Raw genomic sequence first — 11997 nt, forward strand, 5'->3', positions numbered from 1 at the left:
ATATATATATATATATTTATATTTATATTTATATATTATACTGTCCACAGTTCCAATTTGAATAGCTGTAGCTTTGCAAAAATGCAAGATAGCGTGTTCACTGTTTCAAGCACCGCCCTCCTGCGTCTACCGTACACAAAGTGAATCACATGATGAAAATCAGCTGAGTCAAACAGTAATACCGCATACACACGATCGGAATTCTCGTTGGAAAAAACTCTGATGTATTTCCTGACAGAATTCGGCACAAGCAGTCTTGCCTACACACGGTCCCATCAAATTCCGATCATTTATAACGCGGTGATGTACAACACGTACGACGTGACTAGAAAAAGGAAGTTCAATAGCCAGTAGCCAATAGCTTCTGTCTCGTAGTTGAATCTGAGCATGCGTGATTTTTGGCGTGTCGGAATTGCATACACACGATCGGAATTACCGGTAGAAACGTTTTTCCGTCTGGAAAATTGAGAACATGTTATCAATTTTTGGCTGGTGGAAATTCGGACAGCTAAATTCCGATGGCGCATACACACAGTCGAATTTTCCGATGAAAAGCTCTCATCGCTCTTTTACTGGCTGGAATTCCGATCATGTGTACACGGCAAAAGAGTATCCTTATAAAAAAAACTTGCTAAATACAGTTGCATTTTTTTTTTTTTACCGTTATGGTCAATGAGCTGACTTTAGCACAACTGCAGTACTTTCTGTTATAGCGTTAGAAGTTCGTCATTTGGCTCGCCTTTTTGCCAGGAGATGCTTTTTAAGCACATTGCACAGATAGAGCAGATCTTCGTCTCATTAAAAACCTCCAGTGGGGAATTAGACATTAGTCATATTTATAGTTATTTTCAGAAATACAAGAAACACGGAGACATCAGCAAATAATGCAGAAATCAGACACCTGCTGTTCCCATGTGTGATGAGCAACAACATAACCACAGATGTAGACAAGCCACAGAGGAAAGGCATTCCCTGGAGGAGAGACAAAAACAACTTTTCAGTTTTGCCTACAACTCTCTCACACTTACATGATAGGAATATCCCAAATTAAAAATATCACTGAGCCCAGGTTCACTCTGAATGCGGGTTTGAAATCGTGCAAATTCAGCTGACGATTTCAAACCGGCATTTCAGTGCGACTTTGGGGGTGATCTGAGAGACCTCTGTGCGGGTTTACAGATATCTATTGAAATCTCCCCCCGAAGTTGCTAAAAGTAGTGCAGGAACTAACTTTTTGAATCGGTGCAGTGCCTTAAAGTCGGCGTTTTGCACCAATTTGGACAGTGCCATTGCCGGCAATAGGCTCCGATTTGGCATGCAATTTGACATGTCAAATCGGCCCAATGTGAACATGAGCTGAATCTTTTCTTAAGAAAATCATAAAAACACTGAACTTTTTGTAACAAAAGTGGAAAACCCTTTAAGACTGTGTTCACACTGGTGCGAATTGGATGAGGATTTTCTCCGCATCCAATTTGCATGTCAGGAGCCTGTGACCGGCTCTCAATGGAGCCAGTTCACACAGCTCCGGGATGGCTGCGGAGCTCTGTGCGTCTTCTGGTCCGTTTCAGGTCTGAGGTCAGCCAAAATTTTGGGCCTGTTTTGGCCTTGAAAAGGAGAACAGGGACGCACCAGATCCCTGCTGTAAGCCGCTCCACACAACAGTATGAACCCAGCCTAAAGGGGGAGCAATTGACTAATTTCTTCATACATTTGGCCAAAAAGTATTCTGCTACATGTCTTTGGTAAAATAAACAACCAAAGAAGTGTATATTGATTGGTTTGTTTTTTACATTTTTTTTCATACTACTAATGGCAGTGATCAGTGATTTATAATGGCACAGCGATAGTGTGGCAGGAAATCTGACCCTAACTGACACTGGGGGGGGGGGGCACCTAACTGCAACTGACCACCAGTGACCGGTGCTAATACTATGCTACTGGGTAGGAAGGGGTCAAAGAGGAGTTCCACCCAAAAATGGAACTTCCGCTTTAAGGGAGGTGACCACCTGACATGCCACATTTGGCATGTCATTTTTTTTGGGGGGGGGGGGCCCAGAAAGAGGGTCCCAGCTCCCACTTACTCCCCGAGCATCGTAGCACCGGAAGGGAGATCACCTCTCCCCAATCATATGGGACACGTCAAAGGTGGCAGATGATTGCCAGTGATGATGACAGTCACGGCACGTCGCTCGCGCATTTGCAGTGGGTGCCCGGCTGTGAAGCCACAGCCTGGCACCCACAGTTACAATGCTGGTGCCACAGAGAGGAGGGGGAGACGAGTGGAGCTTCGTACACCCACATCGCTGGACCCTGGGACAGGTGAATGTCCAATTATTAAAAGTCAGCAGCTGCAGTATTTTTATTTATTTTTAAGCAGAACTCCTCTAACATCTAGGGCAATCAAAGGGCTAAGTGTGTGCCTAACTATGGGTAATGTGTGTAATATGCCCTGCTTTTACTTGAATAAAAAAACAGCAAGATCCCCTGTCAGTGAGCAGATCTCTGTATTGCTTACAATCACAGAGCTCTGTTCTGTGAATCACTGAGCCAATCAGCAGGTGCCGGTTTAGTGTTACATTTTGCTGCCTATCACAGGATGCTGCGGAAGTGACGTTGCCGCCAGATATTGCGTACTGCGCATGCGCGATGCGTTCCAAACACTCGCGCCGTGCGTTCCAACATAGTTTCGGCAATACCGTTCAGCGAAACCATCACATAATGTTACGGAAGTGATGTTACACACAACACAAACACTGGGCCCTTCGTTACAACACTAATACTTCCCTTGTTACCTAGTAGGTTTTGCATTGCTGGGACTTGTAGTGCCTATCCTGAGCTACATGCTTCAATGTTCATTGAAACTCGCGGATAGGGATGAAGACACTGAACATTGAAGCATGTAGCTCAGGATAGGCACTACAAGTCCCAGCAATGCAAAACCTACGAGGTAACAAGGGAAGTATTAGTGTTGTAACGAACGGCCCAGTGTTTGTGTTGTGTGTAACATCACTTCCGTAACATTATGTGATGGTTTCGCTGAACGGTATTGCCGAAACTATGTTGGAACGCACGGCGCGAGTGTTTGGAACGCATCGCGCATGCGCAGTACGCAATTTCTGGCGGCAACGTCACTTCCGCAGCATCCTGTGATAGGCAGCAAAATGTGACACTACACCGGCAGTCAACCATTGGCCAAAACCCACTGATCTGCTTGTGCTGTAACAAATGCTGTACTAGGTATCAACGCTGTATCCTGGCCAAGGCCTAGGGCAGCATTTTGCAGGGGGCAGCACAGAAAGAGTCCTCGCTGGCTTGCGCTACACTGTTAGTGTAGCACCAGTCTTATGGGGCGGACTTTGCTGAGAGGCAAATCAGTCTAGTGCCACCATAAGGCGGCCGCACTGCTTCCTTATGCGGGCGGCCGGCATTCCGCAAGTGTTGGGGGGGGGGGGGGGCGCGCTGCTTCTGGTTTTGACTGTCCTCTCATCCTGGACCACAAACCTTCCTCATTGTGCTATGTTTTCTGCTGCACCATTGGCATGGTTATATCTTCTTAGTCCTCTCCATAAAATTATCAGAAATTTGTGCTTAAAGTAGAACTATAGACAACACTTTTTTTCCCCCATGTTGGATAGAGTAAGGGAGTGTTATAGCCCCTGTCAGTTTATTTTTTACCATCCCTGTCCCATGGCAGAGATTTCCCTTCACTTCCTGCCCCATAGCCAACAAGAAGTGAGAGGAAATCTATGCAAATTAAGGGAATCCATGCCTCCCCTCCCAGGTCTCGAAAATGGCAGGGCAGGTCTTAAACAGCAAGGGGTGTGTCATATTTAAATTAGGGGGTACACGAATTTAGTCAGGCCTAGGGCAGCACAAATCCTGAATACACTACTGCTAGGTATGCAATCCAGCGCAGGGAGAGAGCTTTAGCGCTGCACATCTACGTTAGGTGGTCAGCAAGCAGTTAAAGTACCATTCAACTTATGGAAGAAATGGGACGACTCTGAGTTCCCCCTTGAGTCTGCTAACCCTTAAACCTCCTGATTCCCATGATGCAAACGTCTGATTAAGTTGTACCTTGCTATCTTTTTCTTTCTTTTTTTTCTGTATTGTTATTCGTAACTATATATCCTCTTCCGCTTTCATTTATCACATGATATGGTATGCTAATTGTACTTGAATGATCCATGGTTGGAAGATGCTTACTTTATGAACATACCTGTATGTACGCTCAACTCCGTACGTTTCTATATACATGGCTTTGTATTATCGAAAGTTGAAATGCTTTTTCTTTATACTATATTGTACCTTTTTCTTTTTTTGGAAAAAACTTTATAAATAAACAATAAAAAAAAAAAAGTACCATTCAACTACAGTTTAATTCTGAACACAGATCCCAATAGGAGTGCTGATTGCCACAACAAGCTTCTAACAGGCTTCAGCACTAATTGAAGTTTGTTGAAAACCTGCTAAAGCCTGCTAGCAGCTTGCCTAAAGTGGCAATCAGTACTCCCATTAAGATCTGTGTTCAACATTTAGAAACTGGAGCTGAATGATACTTTAAAAGCTTCAAAGCTTGCTGAAAGCCCTGCAAATGCTTTGTCAAAGCTTGTGGTTCACACTGCTCTTATACCAGATCAAGCCTGTGTGAAACTGGACCTATTTACTCAGCCTCCTGAAGAGCAAAGCCCCATTTATAGACTCCCCCGCAAGCTTCTCAATGCAAAATAGGGCCATCCTGTGCCCATACCACTCACCAAAACAAATGCAGGGTGCAGGGACAATGGGGAGCACAGCTGAAATTTCAGTTCTGAAAAAGACCAGCACTTCATTGTTTTTTTAAATTAGTGAAATCCTTAATAGCAAGCAACTAATGTGTTTCAATGACTCACGGGAACTTTGCTTTTCAAGGTTTGAATGTGCAAAGCATACATTTTCCCTAATTTTTCTTTTTTTCAAGGGCTAAAAAGCCTTGCAGTCATGCAGGTTGAAACCATATGCCTAGGGGACAACAAGTATGTAACCCCCCTTTTACATTTTTAAACACATGTTAAAATCAATTTTTTTTTTTTTTTAGAATTAACCTAAAAAAAAAAAATATATTATTTTCTGAAAGCAGTGGCCCTGTAAAATGAATGGTCATAGTTGCAATTTGTTTTATGTTACACAAGATTTTGTTTTTCAAATGCATATTTTCAGTACATTTCAAGACACATTAAAATGAATTTTAGTGCAAACACAATATAATAATCAATGCTTTCTAAAATCTAAAAGAAGGGATCATGTCAATGTCAAGCCTTAAAATTGCATGTGCCCATGGAATTGCGTAAAACTATGGGGCATATGCATCCTTTCCCCACGTGAGGGCCGTGTTTCTATGCATTCAGTGCAATCAAATTAGTCTGTTTTTGTTAGTTTGTTAATAATGCACTTTTCAAGGTGGATTATCCTGTATTGGTTTTATTTCAGTAGTTTTATGCAAAGAAGCTAAATATATGTTATATATATTGTTAGAACTATGGAGAGCATCCAGAGGGAAGCATAGGTTAAACTATGAAAAAATAATAATAAAAATATAGGGAAACCAGCAAGCAAAATCACTATAATACATAAAAAAATAGACCCTTTCACGTTTTACAATATTTTGGCAGAAACGCGTTAATGTTCACTGTGTTCAAGCAGCCTATTAATTTTAAATGAGCTGGCAGCACACCTTCAAGTGGTTGTAATCCCTTACATGTACCCAGTCAAGTGACTATCCTCAGGTGATACACAGAGATTAAATACATTCTTCTACATAACATGTGCCTGTTTATCTGCAGTAGGGACGAGCTTCGTGTTCGAGTCAAACGTACGTTCGACTCGAACATTGGCTGTTCGGCCGTTCGGCGAATTCCAAACGTTTGGGCCGTTCGCGTCAAAATTCGAGTGACACGCGCGCGGACCACAATGCACTGCGGTGGTGCAGTGCATTGCTGCCCCATGATTGGCCAAGCATGCACTGTGACCCCGCATGCTTGGCCAATCGCAGCGCCGGCAGCAAGGAGAGCCATGATTGGCCACAGGCATCCTGCCTGTGGCCAATCATAGCTCAGGCTGTGTAGTGCACGCCCCACACTATATAAGGCCGCCTTTGAGGCGGCCTCGTGTAGTGTGTTACTTAGCATCTGAAGCAGTGGGTGTTCTGTGTACCTTCAACACAGTACACACCAATCGTTTTTGGCTGATTTCCTATCTTGCTGCTGTGTAGTGGTTGTTGTCTGTGCCCTGACTGCAGTATACACCACTATATTCACCTCACCTATATAGCTAGTGATCTAGCTTTAACCACTTAACAACTGCCCATTGCCGATTAACGGCTTCAGGGGGGTTGTTTAACTCTGAGAGGCCGTTAATTAACGGCCTCCCAGAATTCTGCTCTCGCGTGCCCTGAGGTGTGCGCACTCGAGAGCATCCGTGACCGCCGGGTCGCATCACGGATCACGGTAAACGGCCGCTCATAGCGGCCGTTTACCACGTGATTGCTCCGTCAAATGACGGAGTGATCACTTGGAAACAAACCGGCGTCATGTTATGACGCCTGTTCCTCCCTCCCCTCTCTGTACCGATCGGTACAGCAGAGGGGAAAGAGATCGGTGTCAGCAGCGATGTGGGCTGCATCTGCAGTGCCCACATCGCTGCTCACCGAATTTAACCCCTCAATTCCCTGCCAATACTCTGCAATACCAGTGCATACTCTGCAGTACCCTGCCATTACTCTGCAGTACCCCGCCATTACTCTGCAGTGCAGTACCCTGCCATTACTCTGCAGTACCCCCCATTACTCTGCAGTAACCCCCATTACTCTGCAGTAACCCCCATTACTCTGCAGTACCCGCCATTACTCTGCAGTACCCGCCATTACTCTGCAGTACCCCCAATACTCTGCAGTACCCTGCCATTACTCTGCAGTGCAGTACCCTGCCATTACTCTGCAGTACCCCCCATTACTCTGCAGTAACCCCCATTACTCTGCAGTACCCCCCATTACTCTGCAGTACCCGCCATTACTCTGCAGTACCCGCCATTACTCTGCAGTACCCGCCATTACTCTGCAGTACCCCCAATACTCTGCAGTACCCTGCCATTACTCTGTAGTACCCCCCAATACTCTGCAGTACCCTGCTATTACTCTGTAGTACCCCGCCAATACCCCGCCAATACCCTGCCATAAATTGCCATACCCAGCCATACTCAGAGATACCCAGCCATACTCGGTGATACCCTGAAATACCCAGCCATAGACGCCCCCCACCCCTCACCGCCCTCCGGTGCTTCTACCAACTCGCCAGTACGATCAAAGCCAGAATCTTTTTTTTATTTTTTATTTCAGGCTTCCCAGCCTAGAGGTGAGATGTGGGGTCATATTGACCCCCCAGATTTCACTGTAAAGAGGACCTGTCACCCCATATTCCTATGACAAGGGATGTTTACATTTCTTGTAATAGGAATAAAAGTGATCAAAAATATATTTTTGGGGAAAAAAATGTCAAACTAACATAAATAAAGTAAAATGAACAATAAAAAAATAAAATAAAAATTAAAGCGCCCATGTCCCCATGTGCTCGCATATGCCACACATGTGAGGTATCGCCGAGAATGTTAGAGCGAGAGCAATAATTCTAGTCCTAGACCTCCTCTGCAACTCAAAACATGTAACCAGTAAAAAAAAAATTAAAGCGTCGCCTATGGGGATTTTTTAAGTAGCGACGTTTGGCGCCATTCCACGGGCATGTGCAATTTTGAAGAGTGACATGTTTGATATCTATTTACTCAGCATAACTTCATCTTTCACTTTATGCAAACATTGGGCTAACAAGTGGTTAATAATAGAGCTTGCAGTCAGTAGTGTTAGGAGATCACCCAGTACATACCGCTATAATATAGGGCAGGCCCCTACTTTCAAACATCCAACTTACAAACATCTCCTACTTGCAAACGCAAGGAGACAGCAGCAAGTGAGATGAAAAAAGATGGACGACAAAACAAATTATACAGGGGTGATAACCCTTCCCTATGTTTTCCAAAAAGCTTAAAGATAGTTTTTTTGACTGGAGCTACACTTTAAAAATGTACCGGTTGAAAATGACAAACAGATTCAACTTAACACAACAAACCTACACAGTCCCTGTCTTGTTTGCACCGCCTGTATACTGCTGTTCTGAGTATATAGGGCCTGGGGGCCACACGCATTTCCTTTTTTTAATATGGGTACGGGGTTCCCCTTAATATGCGTACAAGACCCAAATAGGCTGGTAATGGGCAGGGAGGGCTACCCATGCCATGTTTCTCAATGATTTTCAACCATATTGCAGGAACCAGATATAACATTAAAACCGCAAGCAGTTTTAAATGGTGTTATTTCCGTTTAATGTCATTTTGTGCAGGGACTGTTCTAAACACGGGAAACACGTGGCACTTCACAGGCATACTACAGACACCCCCCAGGCACCATATTTAAAGGAATATTTCACTTTTTTTTTCACTTTAATCGTCATTAAAATCAGTGCTCCCGCCAAAACGGCAGTTTTTAAAACTTTTTTTTGCAGTGACCCATGTCCCCTGAGGCAGGAGGCAGGTCCCCAAACCCTTTTTAGGACACTATCTTGCATATTAGCCGTTAAAATTAGCACTTTCCAATTCGAACGTTCGAGTCCCATAGACTTCAATGGGGTTCTAAAGTTCGTACCGAACGCGGGGGTCGTTCGCAAGTTCTGGTGCGAACCGGGGGGTGTTCGGCTCATCCCTAATCTGCAGTCTTCCCTTCCTACAAACTCCAGAATTTATAAAGCGTGTCGGAGAAAGGGGGGGCGGAGAGCTGAAGTTACACTTTGAAGGGGGAGGTGAGGAGAGCTTCCCAGCCCCCCCCCCCCCATTTCATGCAGCACACAGGAACAGAGCTGAGGCTGTCAATCAGCTGGAGGTATCGCCCCTGTCACCATTTTTCTTTTGGTGTCAGGAAAACTTGTCAGAAATCACTCATGCTGATAGCAGAGGAACAAAGCAGCAGACAGAATTGCCACTAAAATAGACTGTGCACTTTGCAAAATGAAGTTGCACTCTGCAAGTGCAGTTGCTCCAGAGCTTAGTAAATGAGCTGAAGCTGCTGTGCTTGTGCTTGGTGCTGGAATGATCGGGTTCAGGTAAGAGGGGGGCTCTTGGGGGAAGCTGCAGGGCAGAAGCTTTTTCACCTAATGCAAATAATGCATTAAGGGTGAAGAACCTTGAGGGTTTACAACTCCTTTAGGGCACAAGAAATCGTACCTGACCCATTTTTTTTTTAAAGCAGCACAAAGAATAGTACATATGCTGTGCTGAACTGCTGTGCTGAACTGCTGTGCTGAACTGCTGTGCTGAACTGCTGTGCTGAACTGCTGTGCTGAACTGCTGTGCTGAACTGCTGTGCTGAACTGCTGTGCTGAACTGCTGTGCACATGCATTGTACACTACTGTAACAGTGCTTTTGACTGCCATTTAGGTTGAATGGCATGGCAATACACTGCAGTTGCATGCACGTGTTATAGTGCTTTGCAGTGATTCGGTCTGTGGGAAACATTACAATAGTAACTAAAAATGTGAATAAATGCTCTACAAGACTTATTTTATTCCCTTTCTGCTGGTAGGAGCCAGCCCTTTTAGCCCTTGTACACACGGTCGGACATTTCGACAACCAAATCCATCGGATTTTGTCCGAAACTGTTGCATACACACAGTTGGACAAAGTTGTCAGAAAATCTGATCGTACTTAACGTGATGGCGTTATTTCGTTAGGACGGGAGTACGTTCAGGCTAGTAGCCAATAGCTTTGGTCTAGGAATTTGTTCTGAGCATACGTGGCACTTTGTCCACTCGGAATTCTCTACACATGATCGGACAAAGTCCGATCGGAGCATGTTATCAGAAAATTTTATAGACAAGTTGGAAAACTTGGTCCGTCGGATACTCCGATGGAAACAGTCCGATGGAGCCCACACACTGTCCATTATCCGACAACACGGTCCTATCGGACATTGTCATCGGAATATCCGACTGTGTGTACAAGGGCTTAGAGGATCTTAAAGGGGTTGCAAACCTTTTTGTTTTTTCACCTTACTGCACTCTATGCATAAAGGTGAAAAACAGTGACTGCTCCCCCCCCCTGTTTTACCTGAACCCTGTCTCTCTGCCCGGGGTTTCTCGGCTCTTGATTGGATAGATTGATAGCAGTGCAGCCATTGGCTCCCACTGTTGTCAATCAAATCCAATGATGCGGAGGGGCGGGCCGAGTCCTGCATTCGGCCTCTATGGATGCGGAATGCTGGACTCAGGAGCATGCCCGCAAGGTAACCCCTCCGGGAGAGCGCTTCTCTGCGGGGGTTATCAGATGTGGGGAGGAGCCGCAAGAGCCACCGGGGGACCCCAGAAGAGTAGGTTTGGGGCCACTCTGTGCAAAACAAGCTGCACAGTGGAGGCAAGTATGATATGTTTGTTATTTAAAAACAAAAAAAAAGTTACCTTTACAACCACTTTAATTCTGTGGCTTTTAGTTCATGTGGCTATCACAGTGATCATGTGTTCAGGCACATCTTCTGCCAACTCTCGATCATACACAGTGACAGAGCTGTTGGTGACAGCGCGGTCCCAGTACTAGGGGTGCACAGAGTGTGCTTTATCAGAAAACAGGGGTGCCAACTATGCGCTTATACGGTATGTGGCAGCACACCTACAAAGCCCACTCCCTTGCGCTCTTAAAGGACTATTGATTCCAGGAAGGGGTTAATGAATGCTCAGTTAAAATAAGTAATGCTTGTAACTATTGTTTAGCATCACATGCCAATTTTTCTCTGCAGGTATTTACAGAATGAACTGTTAATGATTGTCCAAGAATTACATTGTTAATATTGTTTTCATTCTGCAATACCCAAACAGTATTTTTCCCATCTAGATACATTGTAGATCTGTATTGATTGTCTTTATGTAGCCCATAATATTATGAGCTATCTGTTGACTTATAAAAATTTGCAAGTTTATAATAAAAATATTCATTTGTTTGACTTATTTATATGGCCTTGCCCCTTTTTCCTGGAAGGTTTACAGAAATTATCCGATCGCTCTCTGCGTCCAAAGGGAGTTTCAGTCCAACATAGGAAGTCATTTAAAGGAACCTGTACTGAGAGATATATGGTGGATGCTATTTCTGCCCACTTTCTACAATGATAGCTGCTTGACTGCCTTTGGCAACAGTGCTGTCTGGGCCACCGCCATGCAGCAAGAAAGTGGGCTGTTGGATGACCACTCCTAATTTGCATTCTTTTCCACTACAGAAATGACTTAAGTCAATGGATCAGCATGTCATGGGGTCTACCATTTTCAAATGGAAGGATCAAAAATAATTTCCTATACTTTTCTCCCATGGCTGGTTGCTTTCAACATGCTGATATGATTGGAGGGGAGGGCGACCATGCAAACATGAGAAAAACTTGCAAACTCTATGAAGACGATGTGAGCTGGCACCTTAAGGTAAAAATGCTGACTGCTTTGCCATTAGAGTGGTGACATAATATGAACTGCTATGTAAACCATGTAATGACAACAACCCTCCCCTTCCCCAAGCTACTTACAGCCACATGACTCTGCATGTTCTTCTATGCCATTGGAAATGTGGTTGCTAAAATCCTGTGACTATATCAGCACACGTCTTACACTGCAGAGAGGTTTTGTATCATTGTCTCCTCTGGAGGTATTTCTAAGTATCTCCCTGATACAAAGGAAGATGAACAGGGAGAGGGTGTCATCTGGTGGTTGAAAAGCCAGAGGACACTGTACTCTTCGACATTTCCTGTTAGTTGAATGGCAGACAAGGTTTCCTAATTTATAGATTAGCAAATGTCTTCCCGGTCCAGAATGGGCATGATTGGGTATAATACATAAAATGTGGAGATGTTTAAGTGAATAGAGGACCAGGGTGGGTATGAC

General features: G+C 44.4%; 1 long non-coding RNA gene across 1 annotated transcript in view; it reads right to left on the bottom strand.

Moving 5' to 3' along the window:
- The window catches only part of LOC143963262 (uncharacterized), a 76117-nt gene extending 64357 nt beyond the window's left edge, over positions 1–11760 (bottom strand). Inside the window, exon 1 of the long non-coding RNA XR_013270922.1 lies at positions 11643–11760. This is a non-coding gene — a long non-coding RNA (uncharacterized LOC143963262). The remainder of the gene's footprint in view (positions 1–11642) is intronic.
- Positions 11761–11997: the final 237 nt, after the last annotated feature.

This window comes from Lithobates pipiens, unplaced genomic scaffold (genome assembly GCF_037356315.1).
Source record: "Lithobates pipiens isolate NorthernLeopardFrog02 unplaced genomic scaffold, aLitPip1_a1.2 Scaffold_8, whole genome shotgun sequence".
Taxonomy (NCBI): Eukaryota; Metazoa; Chordata; class Amphibia; order Anura; family Ranidae; genus Lithobates; species Lithobates pipiens.